General features: G+C 39.2%; 1 long non-coding RNA gene across 1 annotated transcript in view; it reads left to right on the top strand.

Annotated features, from left to right (window-relative positions):
* The first annotated feature begins 14,061 nt into the window (after window positions 1-14,061).
* LOC140513225 (uncharacterized) overlaps window positions 14,062-18,744 on the top strand; it is a 49,155-nt gene continuing 44,472 nt past the window's right edge. The window contains exon 1 of the long non-coding RNA XR_011970117.1: window positions 14,062-14,144. This is a non-coding gene — a long non-coding RNA (uncharacterized lncRNA). The remainder of the gene's footprint in view (window positions 14,145-18,744) is intronic.

Genomic DNA, 18,744 nt, shown 5'->3' with positions numbered 1-18,744 from the left:
AGATATGCTTACCAAAAAGAGTATTTTATGGAGAACTCACATGGGGCAACTGCTCACTTGGTGGTCAGAAGAAATGATACAAGGACACTCTTAAGATTTCTCTTAAGAACTTTGGAATTGATTGTGTGACATGGGAGACACGGGCACAGGACCGCTCAGCATGGTGTGCCCACATCAGGGAAGGTGCTGTGTTCTATGAGCAAAGCAGAACTGAAACAGCTCAAAGGAAACGGAAGATGCACACGTTTAGAGTACCCGCCCCAGATATTCACACAGACTATTTGTGCCCGACCTGTTAGAGCCTTTGGAGCTCGTATTGGTCTGCTCAGTCACAGTCCGATACACTGACACTTGACTCTAGCATAGTGATGTCATTTTGGGCTTCTGTTGAAGGACAACAACCACCCAATAATACATCTAATAATCACTACTCTACGGAAGTACTGTGAGGAAACTCTCCGTCAACTTTAAAGCATCATATTGAGTTGTTATTCTTTCTCCTTTTCACCTTAGTGAGACAAAATATTTCTCTGAGTCTGAAGAAGGAGGATGAGTGCTGAGCTGTGTGTTCTAAATAACCAATACTCTTCTAATGAGTGATGCTGCAACTCAATCTTGGGACTGTTAAAACTGCACTCAACTCCCTCACCCAAGTCAGGAAGGAAAAAAACCCAGTTTTTCCAGATAATTCCATATATATCCTGAATACAGAATAGAGCTCCAAAGCTAAGGGCATCAGACCAGCAAAGGGTTGCAATCATAGTAGGTATGTAACCTGCTATGTGGGTTAAAGGTTAAAATCATATCATCTATCCATGTTTTTCTGTAAGAATGTCAATTAGTTGAGTTAGAGTTAACCATTCACAGGGGACTAGAAGGTCAAGGTGGAAATGGGAGATGGAATCCTTGTTCCAATCTCTTTGTAGTAGATAGTAGAGATTAGGTTTGTTGGAGTCAATTACATTCACGCCAATCGCTAAAATGTTTACTGAAACCTACCACTATGTTCATAGCACTGTGTTCAAGGTAACCTGTCATGGTTTTAGGAACTAGACAGTGAAAATGGTCAGGATCAGAGGACAGAGTGTCTTAAGAGAGGAACAGCACAGTGTCACTGGATCCCAGTGTATATGAGGGTGATTAAGGTATAAGAAGACTGGAAAAGCAAGTGAAAGCCAGGTTATGAAGGGCTTTGCATGCCAAAGAGAGAGCTTTTTATTTTGTACTCTAAAATATTGTGTGTGTGTGTGTGTGTGTGTGTGTGTATGTTAGTGAGTGTGTATGGGGGGAGAGGAAGGGAGGGAGAGAGAAAGAGAGAGACAGAGAGACAGAGAGACAGAGACAGAGACATGGAAAGAGAGAGAGAGAGAGCGCATCATCTAAGGTGCATCAATGCTGACTCTGCCTTTCTGGGTCCAGAGCCAGGAACAACAGGCACACAGACACTTTTGTCTGGTTAACTTTCTATCAGGATGGTTAAAAATCTCTTGACTGCCCCTTCTGGAGTTACAGAGCATTTTGGCCCCAGTTAATTAATTAACTTAATTTAACTAATTAAGTTAATTAAAGGACTTCAGCTAGTCCAATCATTTCTGGAAACAGGACTCTGGACAACATCTTTGACAAGGGGCCATCCAGCTTCCACTTGGAGATTTCCCTTGGGAGGAAATTCACTACCCTGACCCCCTACCCCCACCCCAAAGGCAGTACATTTTACGTTACATCTAACTTCTTTTAATTTCTAAATGGCACAGTATGTAGAACACTGTATCTGGAGTTGGGAAGACAAATTCAAATCCAGCTTCAGATACTTAGCAGCGTGACCCTGGGCAAGTCATTTAGCCTCTGTTTGCCTAAGATTCCTCAATTGCAAAATCGGGATAATAACAGCACCTAGCTTGCAGGGTGGTTATAAGGATCAAATGAAATAATATTGGAAAAGTGCTTAGCATAGTGCCTGGTACACAGTAGGTACTATATAAGTGCTTATTCCTTTTTCCTTCCCTTTTCCCTTTTCCCTTCCCCTGTGGTCACAGAACTATTGAACATGATAGATGTGTCCAAGTCCAGTGCTTTATCCACTAAGCAATCCAATCTCTCTATAGGATTTTGATGCAATGCTAATAAAGCTGCCCCCAGCCCCAATATTCTAACTTCCTTATGGGTTCCACTGAACAGCAGCCACGTTGTGATTTAACCACACAATCTGGCTTTAATCACACCACTGCCCCCAGACTCAATACAGCCACTGCCCCTAGCTAATCACTGCCCCCAGATCCAATTCCCATATTTGAACAGGTGTGTTCTTGTATGCAACCACAACCACATCATCCATTTAGCCCAAGACAGGACCACAATACCTAAGTATCCATCTTGACCAGACAGGACCGCAATAGCTAGCCAATTAGAGGGCAGCATGACCAGAATGTTTAACCACTGAACCATAGAAGGGACCTCTCCCCTATTACCTGATCCTTTGACAAAGCCCTCTTGCCTTTTTAATATTCATGATTTCTGTTATGTAATCATGTCTTTACCTTATAAAAATCCATCCTCTTTCTCTGAAGTGGCTGGTTCCTCTTAGAATTTAGACCTCTCCATGAGAGGCATCAGTCTCAATAAATGTCTAAACTTGGAGGAGAAGTGGTCTGACTCTGAATTCTTTGAGCTGGTTCCAACACAACACATCATGGAATCCCAACAATTTTACATGTATCCCCACTAAAACTCATCTCGTTAGATTTGGCCAACTAACATAAATCCTGCCAATTATAACATACACATCCCAAGACCCAAGATCCAATCTGTTTATGGTTGATTGTAGAGATTAGGTCCATCAGTTTGATAAACCAGTTGTCTAAGCTGACTTGAGCTCCAATATTTTCCAGGAACAAGGTCATCAGGATTGTGAGATGGTTGTTAATTTTTTCATGAGCATTTATACCTTGGAATTTGGCAAACAAGGCGAATGAGGATTTGATTTGTTGTTTTGCTAATTGTCTAGATTTAAGATAGTGAGCTCTCTAACATTCTACGAATCTGTGGAATTCTCAGAAAGTGGAGATTTGCAGAAAAGCTTGGCCCTAGCTATGGCTTTGGCTTGAGTTCGAAAGCAGTCAAAGAAATTTTGCTTGCTTCAGAGAATCAAGCAAACAATCACATGTGATATTTCAATGGCACCCAGTACAATCCCCAGGCATACTCAATAAAAGTTAATAGTTTGCTAAAATTAGATTAACTCCTAAATTCAGTAAACATTTGATCTTACATGCTGAAAATAATGGAAATCTAGACTTTGCAGCATGCCTTTTTTCTCACTGAGAAACTTCCATTTTTCTGCTTAGAGACAAAACATATATTTTATGGACTCTTTTATTATGGGTGGACAGCTAGCTGGCACAGTGATAGAGTGCCAGGTCTGGAGTTAAGAATAGCCAGTTCAAATCTGGCCTCAGACACTTCCAAGCTACGTGACCCTGGACAACTCACTTAACCCTCTTTCCCTCAATTTCCTCTTCTGTGAAAAGAGCTAGAGAAGGAAATGGCAAACCACTTCAGTATCTTTGCCAAGAAAACCCCAAACGGGGTCACAAAGAGTGAGTCATGATTGAAACATTATTATATAGGAGCTCAAGAGACCTCCTACTCCATACTTGGGGAAAGAGATACAAGCTACTAGGATTCTGTCCAACTGAACAGAAGAGGAAGGATTTTTAAAAAGTATTTCTTTTTTTTTTAATTTAACTTTTAACATTCATTTTAACAAAATTTTGGGTTCCAAATTTTCTCCCCTTTTGTCCCCTCCCCCCACCCCAAAACACTGAACATTCTAATTGCCCCTATCACCAATCTGCTCTCTCTTCTATCATCCCCCTCTGCCCTTGTCCCCATCTTCTCTTTAGTCCTGTCGGGTCAAATAACTTTCTATACCCCTTTACCTGTATTTCTTATTTCCTAGTGGCAAGAACAGTACCCCACAGTTGTTCCTAAAACTTTGAGTTCCAACTTCTTTTCCTCCCTCCCTCCCCACCCCTTCCCTTTGGAAGGCAAGCAATTCAATATAGGCCAAATCTGTCTAGTTTTGCAAATGACTTCCATAATAGTCGTGTTGTATAAGACTAACTATATTTCCCTCCATCCTATCCTGCCCCCCATTGCTTCTATTCTCTCTTTTGATCCTGTCCCTCCCCATGAGTGTTGACCTCAAATTGCTCCCTCCTCCCCATGCCCTCCCTTCCATCATCCCCCCACCCTGCTTATCCCCTTATCCCCCACTTTCCTGTATTGTAAGATAGGTTTTCATACCAAAATGAGTGTGCATAAAAAGTATTTCAATAACCATCAGATATAGTGGGTTGGGAAGAATGAGGAATACACACCCCAAATCCTAACTTCAAGATTCATCTGAATCAAGTTACATGAATAGGTTTCTAATCATAAACTTGGAAACTATAAAAATTCAAGTTAGCAATTCACCAACCATTTATGAAGTTCAAGCCTATTATGTAGAAGGCCCAGTGCCAGGACTGACAAATACAAAAATAAAATATTACATTCTACTGAGTAGGTGGTAGAGGAATCAAATGTGAAGTATATATAATGTACTGTAAGTGTAAATTTGTGGGAGTAACACTTGCACTAGGGGAAGGAGGGGTGTTCAAGACAGTCTTTTTATAAGGACCTTATGCTGAGCCTTGAAGCCAGCAAGGGAATGAAAGCAGAGAAGGAGGTTAGGAAGGATACTAATAGAGGAATAGTTTGTACAAAAGCACACAGAGACAGAAGATTAGGATGGTTCCCCCCTCCTTCCCCCCACCCCCCATCACCAAGGAAGGCAGTGTGGCTGTAACCCAGGTCTTTAAATCAGTGTAATAATGTGATCTTAGCTGTGTGATCCTGGGCAAGTCTCTTAATTTCCGCTTAACTGTTATCATTTGTGAAATGGGTATAAAAAAGGCACTTATCTCACAAGATTGTTTGAGAATAAAATTAAACATTTGTGTAGCACTTTGCAAACTTTAACGTTCTGTAAAATTTCAGCTCTTTGATGATGATGATAATGATGTAATTTTGGGGAAATGGACAACCTCCAGATTATTAAGTCTATAGACAAAGTTTATTGAGTACCTATTAAGTGCAGGGCACTTACAAAGAAAGACAGAGGACAACTCTTGTCCTCAAGGAACTCCCAGCCTAAGAAGAGATTTAAATGGCAAACAGTGGAATTCATATTTTATCCTCCAGTACATAGGCAGCCCCAAAAGCTTCTTGAACAAGAGATGGCTAGATGTGTATTTTAGGAATGACAATGTGTCATTATTGTGCTTGTCCTTCCTTCTCGAAGAGGTCTGTGACATCAAGATGACGCCATGCCTTGCACTTGATTTTGTTTTGAGGCAGGGATGGCTGTGCAAGGTCACCAGCCTCACTTTCTCCCCCTGAGCCATCTGGGTGCAGTGGCCAGATATTCATCAGGATGACTGGAGATGACCCAGGATGTAATGGGAGGCACCATGCTAGGTGCTTTGCAAATATGACTTCATTTGATCCTCACCACAACCCTGGGAGGTGCATGCCATTATTAGGAGCATCTGTATGCACAGAGAAATTAGAAAGAAAAGAAAGTTTAGGGAGAAAATAATGACTATGGGGCAGAAAGTGGAACTAAACACAATGCAACCAAGCTGCTGAGCACTGGAGAGGAGGAGCTCCATGGAATCCCCTTTCTGTGGGGTGGAGCTTCCTGGAGCGCTTTCCCAATGGGAGGAGCATCCCAGACTCTTCTCCTTATCCTGTGGGAGGAGCTTCTTGGAGGGAGGAGCTTTCTGGAGCTCTTATTTTGTGGGAGGAGCTACTTGGACTCTCCTTCCTGTGGGAGGAGCTTCAAGGGGAGAAGCTTCTTAGAGGTGGAGCTTCCTAGAGCCCTTACCCTAGGGGAGGAACTTCCTAGACTCTGTTTCCTATCCTGTGGGAGGAGCTTCATGGAGGAGGAGCTTCTTAAAACTGTAGGGGAAGTTTCTTGGAGGCTTTTTTCATGTGGGAGGAGCTTCCTGTGAAGAAGCATTCTATAGGAGGAGCTTCCTGAGGGTGGAGCTTCATGGAGCCCTTAGCTTGCGGGAAAACCTTCTTAAGGGGAGGAGCTTCCTGGGGGAGGAGCTTCATGGAGGAGGAGCTTCTCGAAACTATCCTATAGGGGGAGTTTCTTGGAGACCTTTTCATGTGGGAGGAGCTTCCTGTGAAGAAGCATTCTATAGGAGGAGCTTCCTGGGGGTGGAGCTTCTTGGAGCCCTTATCTTGGGGTTGGGGGAGAGCTTCATATAGGGGGGCTTTCTGTCCAGGTGCAGATCTCTACTTCGACCCTTGAGAACTGAGGCCTGGCAGTGGTCAAGGACAAAACGTGGTCTTGGTGGATTTCAAGACCAACGTGGACCAGGCCTGCCGCCCCCTGGGGCCCTGAGCGCATTCTTGGAGGCGCTGCGGTCCAGGGAGTCCCAGACCCACGTGCTGGGTTGCCATCCTCTGCCTCCTTGTAGGGGTGGTCCAGGCTCCAGCAGGCCACCTTCCTCCTGCAGAAGTGTGATCTCCTTGCTTCCTTCCAGGGAATGGCGCTCAAAGCCTAGCCCAACTGATCGTCCTGGAGTGTGGGTTCCATCCTCAGCAGCCGCTCTCCCCGGGCATCCCCCAGGAACAGCAGGATCTCTGCCACCCAAGTTGGGAGCTCTCAGACCTACTGGAAGAATGGCACCCTTTGTCTGCTCCTGTTCCTCGTGGGCAGCCTCGTGGACTCAGCATCGCCCTTCCCAGGGAGAAACTCACTGTAGCACATCATACAAAAGCATTTAAATGACGTCAAATGCAGTATTAGCATATGGGCTGTGGATTTCAGTATAACAAAAATGCAGCTTAGTGTAACTAATGGGATTTGCCTAAGGATTTTTGTGCCTGATGTGTGTGGGTGTGAAGATATGCCCCCCACCCCATTTTTTTGAATGACTTAGAAAGTTAATGTTATGACTAAGGTGAAAATGTGTTTAATAGGAATGTATGTGTAGAACCTATATAAGACTGTATGCCATCTCAGGGAGGGAGGGGGAAAAAATCTAAGATGTATGGAAGTGATTGTAGAACAATGAAAACAAATAAAATAATTTAATTTTTAAAAAGTTTATGTTAAATACTAGTTCAAAGTTTGTTTTGCAGCTATAAACATTTAAACATTAATTCAAATGCTAAAAAAAAAAAAAGATCACCTCTATTTTGGACCTGCTGAGTTGGAGATGCCTAAGGGACATTTTGAAGTGATGTCCAACAGGCTAGTTGACCCTAGGACTGGGGTTTAGGGGGGAAATGTAGGGTTTGTATATTTGAGAGTTATTTGAGTACGCATGCTAATTGAATTTGCTGTAGCTGATGAGATTACCATGGAGGGGTGGGGAGAAGAGAAGACTCTGACTAGACACTGGAGGACACCCCTGCTCAAAGAGGAGCCATGATGATGAGATCATACAGGAGACTTGAGTCCTCAGAAAGGTAGGAGGGGTATCAAGAGATAACGGTATCACAGAAACCCAGAGAGAAGATATATTCTGGAAGAGGGGCTTTCAGTAGTGTCTGAGGTGGCATCAAGGTGGAAAAGGGTGAATCCTAAAATTTAATTATACTTTTTAAAAAATATGTAAACCATCTCCACATATTTTGTCTCTTTTCTTTATCTCAGCCTCTAAAGTAAGGTTGGCAAGTATTACACCTCTCACGTGCTGAGAAATTGAGATATTAGTGAGGTCAAGTAATTTGCTCAATGGTACACATTAGTTTTTAGCAAAGACAAGACTTGAACAGGGGCCATCTCACTCCCAGCCCAGGGCTTTTTTTTTTTAAACAACCAATTGTACTGCCATATAGGTTTGGTCATCAGCATTATCTTTGCATCCTAAAAATAGAATCCCAGTTGGACACTCCAGAAGTCATCTAATCTAACCATCTGATATTAACCCAACATGTACTTTTTACTTTCCGGTACAGACTGGAAAGACAAACAGGTCTATCTCTGACTCACTTTGTCATTCTGTCTCCGTGCCTTTGTTCATCCTGTGCTCCATCCCTAGGATGTTATCCTTGGTTCTTTTAGCCTGTTTGATTTTTCAACCATCCTAAAAGCCCAACTAAAATACCATCTTGTCCATGAAGGCTTCCCTGACCTTATCCCTTCCCCATTCTTAATGTCCTTATTCTTTAGAACTCACATAGCACTTTATTTTGCAACATTCTAATGCATTTATCATATATTATAGTTCTATGTATTCCTCATCCCTCAACTAGTCTATAGGCTAAGAAAGCTAAATGATGATCTATCTATACTTTGATATCTATCTGAAGGTTCTGGTTACAGTAGTCATTTAATAAATGTGTCTTGAACAAATAAACTTATATGTGAGCAGGATTGTATTCTTTAACATGAGTGAATGAGTAAACCATTTTATTAAGTGCTTATAAACACATAAGGGAAGTTAAGCACTAAAGATACAAATAGAGAAGTGAGAAGGTAACTAAAAAACCTAGCTTATATTCCAGCTCACTCTGTGACAGCTCTTCTAATTATTCCTTTTCTTGTTGAGCTATATGTTCTCTGAACTACTGCACTGAACATCTATATTATGCAATTTAGCACTTATCATATAACATCTTATATTGTTTACTAGTCATTGCTATGCCTTTCCGCATTGTAAGTTCATTGAGAGGCAAGGTCTGTGTCTTATACTACACTTTACCTCCTCTCAATGGTACATAACTGATGAATACTTGTCCATTCGTTGCACACAACTCTGTTCTAAACACAGATTCAGAGACTCGTGAAATTTGGGAGCTCAGAGGAATCTTAGAGATCACCTGGGTAAGTTCATTTTAAAGACAAGAAATCTGAGGCCTAGAGAGGCTAGGAGACATGCCCAAAGTCACAGAGCTAGTTAATAAATCCCAATCTGGAGCTTCCCCTTGTACCATATTGTCTAATTTTATCATTTATGACAATCAACATTTGCATAACTTCATACTGTTATGTTTCAGACAATTGAAAACAGTTGAAAAAGTCCTAAGCTGAACAGCTAAGTCTAGTTCAGCTTTCACATTTTGGCAAAGTAAATGGTTAAGTTCATTTAGTGGAATAAATAGTCTTAATGGTATATAATGAAAGCTAATGAAATAAGACAAACTCTTGTGAAAGCAGAAAAGAATTCTGGTTAGGGTTTACTAAATTAGAATTCAATCATGACTCAGAATGGAAAATTATCATCTAAAATCCTCTTTAACAGTTGTTAGAAGGAGCTCCTTCCATTTGGTTCAGGGGAGTCAAGCCTACCTATAAGATGCAGCAACAAACAAATGAAAGCAAGTAACAGAAACTTTGGGTGGCCATTTTGTCACCAAGATTGTATGTCCTTCATGTAGAGAAGGGAGAACTTTCTGAATGGATTCTTGATAGTGTGGTGACAGGGAAGATTGGTTAGCTGACCCGGGAGCTGTTTCTGGCCATGTTGGGTAGACAACGTAAGAACAGTGTGCTCGTATTTTATCATACCATGCCTTGGCATGATTATTGGCGACCTTTTACATTAGCACAGGAAACCAAAGAGAATGTTCTCTTGACTACATGGAATGAGACTCAGTTGAGAGAGACCTAGTCTTTCTGACTTTTACTTCAGCAGCAGTTTTCACAACAAAATTCCTAAAAGTCGTCACCTGCTCATTGTTTGAAAACCTCTAGTAATGGGAAATCTTCCACCTCCTGAGGTAGTTGATTCCATTTTTAAAACTTGCAAAATTTGATGTTATTAAAATTATTCAATTTAACTTGGAATTTGAAATAGAAGGTTTTATTCTGGAAGTGGAATGTGGGTTCTTAAAACTGGTGGTTTTTTTCCTCTGTATTCAGAAGTTCTAGACAGTATTCCTGTATTATTTCCTGCGTTATGTTGTTCAAGTTTCAGGTTTGTCATATTCTTCTAGGAGCCCTTTAATGCTCAAGTTGTCTCTTTGAATACTGTCTTAGAGGTTAGTCACTTTGGCTTGTGGGTCAGCAGTCCTGTTTTCTTTCAATAGTGTTGCTTTTTGTTTTTTGTCTTGGATTTTTATTGATTTCAATATTTTTGTATTCCAAATCTTTAAAGAAATTATCCATTGTGTTTCCCCAAATCTACTAACTGACTTTAATTTTTTTCATTGATACTTCCAAATTCTGACATATTCATTTCAGTTTATTATGAATTTCATTTTGCTTTTGAATCACTATGGAATTTCTTGTTATTCTATGCTCTTTGGGGAAATCCACAGGAGTCTTCATTTCCTTGCTTTGTTTTATATTACAATATTTGTTAAAAGAGCTTTATAATCTCTTAGAAGATTAGGAAAAAGGATGATTCTTTCTAATCTTTGGATCCTGACTGATGATTTATTTGTTCATGCTCTGTTTTTGTTACATTTTTTTTTGTCTCCTTGAAATTTTTGGTGTTTCAATCTTTTCCCCTAATATTAATTTAAGTTATTAATCATAATTATTAATTTATAATTAAATTATGTAATTTATATGTATAATATAATATATGTTGCATATTATATATGGTTATAATGCTATAATTAAAAATTATGAATAACAAATTATTATTAATTTAATTAAAGTCACTTTCTAATCCTCCTCCTTTTCTGGTGGTTGTAACACCAAAGTTGCATTACAAAGCTGTCTCAATCTCCTCCCATGTTAGGGGAAGTGGGCTTCAACTGCCATACTTAATCGGCCTACAAATGGACAACAATAGTTCCAACTGAGTTTGTAGGTCCAGTGTAACCATGGTGTTGGACCCTTACCACATTTTTTCTCCTTGGCACTCCTTTTATTTCTTAGGCTGGGCTCAGTCAATATCTACTACTTTTTGTGGAGAGTAGGGAGAGGAAGGTATTCTGAACTTGGTCTGAACTTTATAGCCTTGGAGGTCCTTAATCTGTACCCCACGTAGAAGTCAACACACCTTTATCCCCCCTTTCCTTCTCATGTGGTGGGGCATAGTTTTTCTCAGAGGAGAGAGAGGGCAGATGGGGCAGTCTCTGCAGCAGGAGGGTCCCCAGGCACAATCCTGCTGGTCATTTTGTATATCCCAGATATAGAAATATGAAGGGTGAACGAGGAGGTGCACTGAGTGAGCATTTTAAGGATTGGCATTCTTCAAGTCAACAAGCATTTATTAAGAGCTTGCTATGTATCAGACACTCAGCTTTTAAGAAGTTCAGTCTAATGGGAGAGACAATATGGAAGTATCCATACAAATAAGCTATATAGAGGATAAATTGGAGATAATTAACAGAAGGAAGACACTAGCATTAAGGGGGTTAGGAAAGGCTTCTTGCAGAAGGTGGGATTTTAGCTGGTACTTGAAGGAAGCCAGAGAAACATGGATGAGGAGATGAGGAAGGAGAACATTGGAGGTTGAGTGTCTTGTGTGAGGACAACCAGGAGGTCAGTGTCATTCCACTGCATAGTGTATGAAGGAAAATAAAGTGTAAGAAGATTGGAAAGGTCGGAGGGGGTCATGTTACAAAAGGCTTTGAACACTGGAGTATTTTATATTTGATTCTGTAGGTGACAGGGAGCCACTGGACTTTACAGAATGGGGAGGGAGGGTGACATGGTGAGACCTGAACTTTAGGAAGATCATTTTGACAGCTGAGTGGAGTAAGGACTGGAGAAGGGAGAGAATTAAGAGAAGGAAACCAAATAGAAAGCTATTGCAGTTATCCAGGTATGGTGTGATGAGGGCCTGTGCCACAGTGTGGCAGTGCCAGAGGAAAGAAAGGGGGCATGTACAAAAAATGTTGCAAAAGCAGAGATGACAGACCTTATCAACTGATTGGAGATGGGGGGGAGGGGTGAGAGACAGTAAGGAGCTGGGGTAGCAAATAAGTTGTAAGCCTGGGGAACTGAGAGATTGGTGGTATCTTCAACAATAATAGGATAGTTAAGGATTCCTGAGGAGAGGATTTGGGGGAAAAGAGAATGAAGGCACAGTGGATAGAGTGCCAGGTTTATTGACTGCATAACAGAAATATAGAGGGGTCAAAGGATATGTGCATTTTAGAAACTTTTGGGGAAAATTCCAAGTAACTTTCCAGAATACTTATACCAATTCATCTGTCTACCAACAGTGTGGTTAATTTGCCTGTTTTCCCATAGCCTTTCCAACATTTGTCATTTTCCTTTTTTGTCAGCATTGCCAATCTGATGATTATAAAATGGAATCTTGGAGTTTATTTAATTTGTAGTTCTCTGATTAATGATTTATAACATTTGTTTCTTATGACTAAATATCCTCTGACAGTTTATCAATTGGGGAATGGCTCTTATTCTCAAATATTTCATTTAATTCCTAACTTAGAAATGAAAATCTTTTAGAGAAGTTGCTAGAATAATTTTTCCTTAGCTACCTCCATTAGTTTTGTTTGTGCAATAACTTTTAAATTCTTTGTAATCAAAATTGCCTATTTTATCATTCTATGATGCTCTTTGTTCCTTGTTTGGTCATGAACTGATCTCTTATCTGTAGATTTGAAATTCAATTTCTTCCTTGCACCTCTAATTCATACTGCCATTTTTTTATGTCTAAGTCACAAACCCATTTGGAGTTCATCTTGGTATTGAACAGAAGTTTCAAAACTGGGGCCACTGGGCAACAACTGTAACAACTGAATCAGATTAAAATATAATGGGAAATATTTGACAAAGTAAATAAAAATATGGTAGAGCACAAATAATGTTGGTGTGTGGTTTTCTGAGTCAATATGTAACCTACAGAGATCCCCATTTTATATGAGTCCCCATTTTTATTTGAGTTTGACACCACTGGTATAGAGTATTTTCTGGCAGACTTCTTTGCAGTCTTCCTAATACTTTTTGTCAAATAGTGAGTTCTTACCCCAGGAACCTAGGTCTTTACATTTATCAAATACTAAGCTACTATGTTGATTTGCTTCTGTTTGTTGTAAAATTAATCTGTTCCTTTCTGTTTTTTACCCAAACCAGATTATTTTGATGATTATAGCTTTGTAGTATGGTTTAAGATCTGGTACTGCTAGGTCTCTTCTTTCTCATTTTTTTCCCATTATTTTCCTTGAGATTATTGACCTGTTCCTACAAGTGAGTTTTATTTTTTCTAGCTGTCTAAAGCAATCCTTTGGTAGTTTGATTGGTATCTCACTGTATAAATAAATTTAGATAGTTATGTCATTTTTATTACATTATTCAGCCTAACCACAAGCAATTACTATTTCTCCAATTCTTTAGGTCCATCTTGATTTCCATAAAATGATTTATATGTATATTCATAGTGTTCTTCTGTGTCCCATTTAATTCAGCCCTAAGTGGGAGGAGAAAGGAGAAAAATCTTCCAAAGTCAAGTCCATCAGCATTAATTAAGTGCCAGGCACTCTCTTAAGCACTGAGGAAACAGAGAAAGGCAAAAAATAAGTAGTTCCTACTATCAAGTAGCTCCAATTCAGCTAGCTGCTGTCCGTTTCCCTTTCTTAGGTAATGAACTGTCCACAACAGTTAGCACTGATCCTTTATCCATCCAACATCTGTCCTCATTCAAACAAGGGGCAAATATTAAAATTTTGGAATAGAAACTCATTCTCCCCTAGGAGAAGTAAGAGAAAAAAGATACAAGAGAACAAGGAGGGAGGAAGTCATCGTTTGTCTCAGCAGAATCAAACAGTGACCCTGTCTCTTCTATACAGGCAACCTTATAGCTTAGAATCTGATCTGTGACAGTGAGTTCAGGGACAAGCAGTACTTCCTTCAGATGGGGTGGGAGGGGGGAAAGAAAGACTGGAAACCACACATGTGACTACAGTGCAGCTGCTCAGTTAAAAAAAACTCCTGGTTGTTGGGACTTTGTCCAACCGCCTGTGCCCATGTACTTCTCCTTTTCTCAAAAGTGCCTGGCAAGCCACAGGGTTCAGTTCCAGCCCACAGAAAGTAACTTTGAATTGTGCAGTTTCTTTGTTAGAGATATACCTGGGGTTACCTAAGGAACAGTTGACAAACCAATGTGATGAGATTAGAGAGAGGGTGCTGGAGAGTAATAGGAAATAAGACGGGAAAGGTATGTGACCTCTCCATTTTGTGGAGGGCCTGACCAGAAGTACCAGGCAAAAAGCTTTATATTTAAAAGCATATTACTGGCTTGCTTCTTATTTTTAAATTATTTTGCTTCTGCATTGCTAAAAGCTAGGGGTTTGGGGTAGTATTTTTCTGTTTAATTGGTTTTGTTATTGGTTATTGTTTTCCATAACTTTAAAAAAAAGTATACGTCTTCTGCATTTGGGGTAGCTAAGTCTCCTGGAATGCACTATGGCAGGATGTGGGCATAATGGGCAGGTGCTGTCTGTCACACTGTATTGTAAGGCTTAGATGTGGAAATAGCTCCTTGTTTGTTAGAAGATAGGTGCACAGAAAGGAACCAAACACACAGTGTTCTTGACTTAGCAATACCATTGAATTACCATTGAAAAGACCTGCTGCCTGCTCTGAGGTGTCAGAGCTGTTGATGAGTGGTGGATAAAATGTTCAGGATGAGGGACAGTGCAAATACCGCTGTGTGTGTTTTCGGAAGCAGCAGAGCCTTCCAATATTCTGAAAAGATGTCCAGGATGTATTTAAATACCCAGATGTCCAGGGTGTTCTCACTCAGGTGAACTCTTACCCAGCTTGACCTTTCCACCAAAAAATTAAGAGCGTTCTTACCCCTGGCCTCACAGTGTCCTCCCATGGGTCAGATTACTGTCGTGTCTTATCCTATAGGTTTTGTGTCCCAGGATCTCTCTCCTCCCTGTCCTTCTGAAATACCTACCCATGAAATAATTTTGTCCTAAAAAGTTGATTTGAGGTACATTTTCTGTTACTTGCCATTGGCATGTTTTGTGAACCTTGCCTTGGGTGCCAAAGTTACTAGTTATGACTGTAACATTGCCTATGTTAGAAAAAGGGAAAATTCTTCTATTATATAGTATATTATATGCATATATGTATATAATATCTAATTATATATGTATACCAATTTTTATATTGTGTTTTTCTCACAATATTGAGATATTTTAAAGTACTTTTATTCCCATTTCACAGATGAGGAAAGAAGTTGGAGAGGTTAAATGTCATACAGCTATTAGGTGTCAGAGTGGAACTTCAAAACCAGGTTTCTGCCAGCTTCAAGTCTAGTGATTTTTGTACAATACCATAGTAATAGCCCTCTACTAATGACTTTGGGGTCATGGAAAATGCTGCCAACCTTCATATTAAATCCCTAATCACAAGCCAAGAGGAGAGTGTAAAAACCTTCAACTATATACTGAAGTTTAAAAAGTTACTGTATGAAAAGTGATTAAAGGAACTATGGTTATAATTACAGAATTGCTGAATTTCAGAGTTGGAGGAGACTTCAGGGGTCATCTTTCCTAATGATATTTAAAAAACTCCCTTCTGCAATATACCCAACAAGTGGTTGTCCAACATCTGTTAAACACCTTCAGGTTATCCGTTCTACTCTGGGATGGCTCGTATCATTAGCAAGTTTTTCCTTATATCATACCTAAATTGGCTTTTTCCCCTTCAAAATTCTGCCCATACATATATATATATATATATGTATACACGTATGCATATATAATCAACCAATCCTCATATAGCCTGATATCAAGGCCTTTCACCAGACCATATGCCCTTCTCTGGAAGCTCTCCAGATTACCAGTGATTCTAGTGTGTGAACCATGGCAGATTTGCTCAATTGCAACTGAACTGTTATTATTACAACAGCTGTCTGGAAACCAGGGTCAGATTCAAAGTTACTCCCAAGGGTTAAAACTAATCAAGGAAAAGGAAGGTCATAGTGCTAGAGTTTTGAAAAGAGATAAAAGTTAGACACATGGGCCCCCATGTGACAAGGCTAAAGGTTGGTGACCAGTGGGAGGGAAGGTCTGATGAAACAAGCTGGGCCTTTTAGACTATAGACAAGGAAGTTTTCAGTTCCTCTCTTTTACTACAACTGGGGAAGCTCAGAGGTCAATGAGCTCAGCCACTGAAATTATACCAAGGGAGGCCAATGTCAAGGTTTTCTAGTTTTCTCTTAACACTGTGGTCAGAATGGACATTTGAATGTGGAGTACATGCAAAGAAAGAACCAACTTTGGTTATGTCAAAAACTACAGCCTAAAGTGTAGATATCAGGACTTTGTTAAGAAGCTAAGGCAGAATGCTGCTTCAATTCATTATTGTGTAAGGGACCGAGCCATGGGCTAGAGTGAGCGAAAAGACTGAAACAGAGTCTGCAGTTGTTTGACAGCTTGTTTCAAGTCACTTATATTTGAGTCATTCTACAAACACATTTACTGTGAGTGTGAACTTCAGTAAGTAATTTAACTTATCTGGGACTATTTCCTCATCTGTAAAAGGATGGCATTAAACTAAATAGTCTCTCTAGTTTTCCTTCAACTTACTATCTGTGAGCCTATTAAAAAACTAATTTATAAACTTTTACAGTCACTTAAAGAACTAGACATTTGTGATTTGGCTAAAAAAAAGACTATTCATACCAGGTTAAATTATAAATTGACAAGGAAGACTTTTATTCTTTATCTCAATGTGCCCAGCCACTGGGGTATTCCTAGAATCTCTGCTTTAATTGGAACAAACTCAGGATTATCAAAGAGGTCTCTGGGTGTTGTTAGGATGGCAAACAGAAGCACAGTACCTGGAAACTCAGATAGTCCAATTTTTCTATGCCAGCTTTTAGGTGAGGACAGAAGGGAGGGTTGACAAGACACACAGAATTTCCCTGCAGCCTAGAATTGGAAGGCTGTTCCCTAAGCCATGTGCTTACTTACTGTATACTGATGGTTTTTGTTTTGGAGACTTCCTGTTACTCAAAGAACAAAAATTAATTTTAATAGTACTCTATTTTTTCCCCAAATATAGATCAAGAAAATTTTTAGCATTCATTTGAATTCCAAATTTTTTTCTCTCTCTCCCTCCCCTTCCCTCTTCCAAAAATGGTAGGCAATTTGATATACGTTATACATATGCTATCATGTAAAACATATTTGCATATTAGTCACAGTTATGAAAGAAGAAATATATCAGACAGAAAAAAACACAAAAAAGGATAAAGCAAGTGGAACAAAATTACTTTGATCTGCATTCAGAGTCTCTCAGTTCTTTATCTGGATGTGGATAGCATTTTCCTTCGTGAGTCCTTTGTTCTTGGCTTGGATCATTGTGTTACTGATAAGAACTGAGTCATTCATAATCGATCATCACACAATGTTACTGATACAGTGTACAATGTTTTCATGGTTCTGCTCATTTCACTTTGCATCAGTTCAAGTCTTTCGAGGCTATTTTTGACATCTGCTTGTTCATCATTTCTTAATGCACAATAATATTCCATTATATTCATATTCCATAATATAGTTTGAAATCTGGTATTGCTAGGACACCTTCCTTTGTGGGTTTTTTTTCATTAATTCCTTTGATATTTTTGACTTTGTGTTCTTCCAGATGAATTTTGTTTTTATTTTTTCTAGCTCTATCAAATAATTTTTTTGCTAATTTGGTATGGTACTGAATAAGTAAATTAGTTTAGACAGAATTGTCATTTTTGTTATATTGGCTTGGCCAACCATGAACAATTGATATTTTTCCAGTTGTTTAGATCTGACTTTATATGTGTGAAAAGTACTTTGTAATTGTGTTCATATGGGTTGGTCTTAGCAGGTAGACTCTCAAGTATTTTACGTTGTTTACAATTATTTTAAGTGGAATTTCTCTTCCTGTCTTTTGCTGATGGGCTTTGTTGGTCATACAAAGAAATGCTGATGATTTATATGGGTTTACATTATATCCTGTAACTTTGCTAAAGTTGTTAATTATTTCAAGTAGTTTTTTAGTTGATTTTCTAGGGTTCTCTAAGTATACCATCATATAATCTACAAAGAGTGAGAGCTTTGTTTCCTCATTGCTTGTTCTAATTCCTTCAAATTCTTTTTCCTCTCTTATTGCTATAGCTAACATTTCTAGTACTATATTGAATAATAGTGGTGGTAATGAGCAACCTTACTTTGCTCCTGATCTTATTGAGAAGGCTTCTAGCTGATTCCCATAACATATAATGCTTGCTAATGGTTTTAGATAGATACTTCTCATCATTTTAAGGAATGCTCCTTTTTTCCCTGTGCTCTCTAATGTTTTTAATAGGAATGGGGGCTATATTTTGTCCAAAGCTTTTTCTGCATTTGTTGAGGTACTTAAACTTTCTGTTGGTTTTGTTATTAATATTGTCTATTATGTTGATAGTTTTCCTAATGTTGAACCAACCCTGCATTCCTGGTATAAATCACTCCTGGTCATAGTGTATAATCCTTGTTATATAATACTGTAACCACCTTGCTAGTGTTTTGTTCAAAATTTTTGCATCAATATTCATTAGGGAAATTGGTCTATACTTTTCTTTCTGTTTTAACTCTTCCTGGTTTAGGTATCAGCACCATATTTGTGTCATAAAAAGAATTTGGTAGAACTCCACCTATTTTTACAAATAGTTTATATAGTATTGGAACTAATTGTTCTTTAAATGTTCCATTTAAATAGTTGACAAACCCATCTGGCCCTGGGGATTTTTTCTTAGGTAATTCATTGATGGCTTTTTCAATTTC

This window comes from Notamacropus eugenii, chromosome 7, assembly GCF_028372415.1.
Source record: "Notamacropus eugenii isolate mMacEug1 chromosome 7, mMacEug1.pri_v2, whole genome shotgun sequence".
NCBI classification, from domain to species: domain Eukaryota; kingdom Metazoa; phylum Chordata; class Mammalia; order Diprotodontia; family Macropodidae; genus Notamacropus; species Notamacropus eugenii.
Note: the sequence above shows the minus strand (reverse complement) of the source record. Positions and strands in the feature narration are given on the sequence as shown.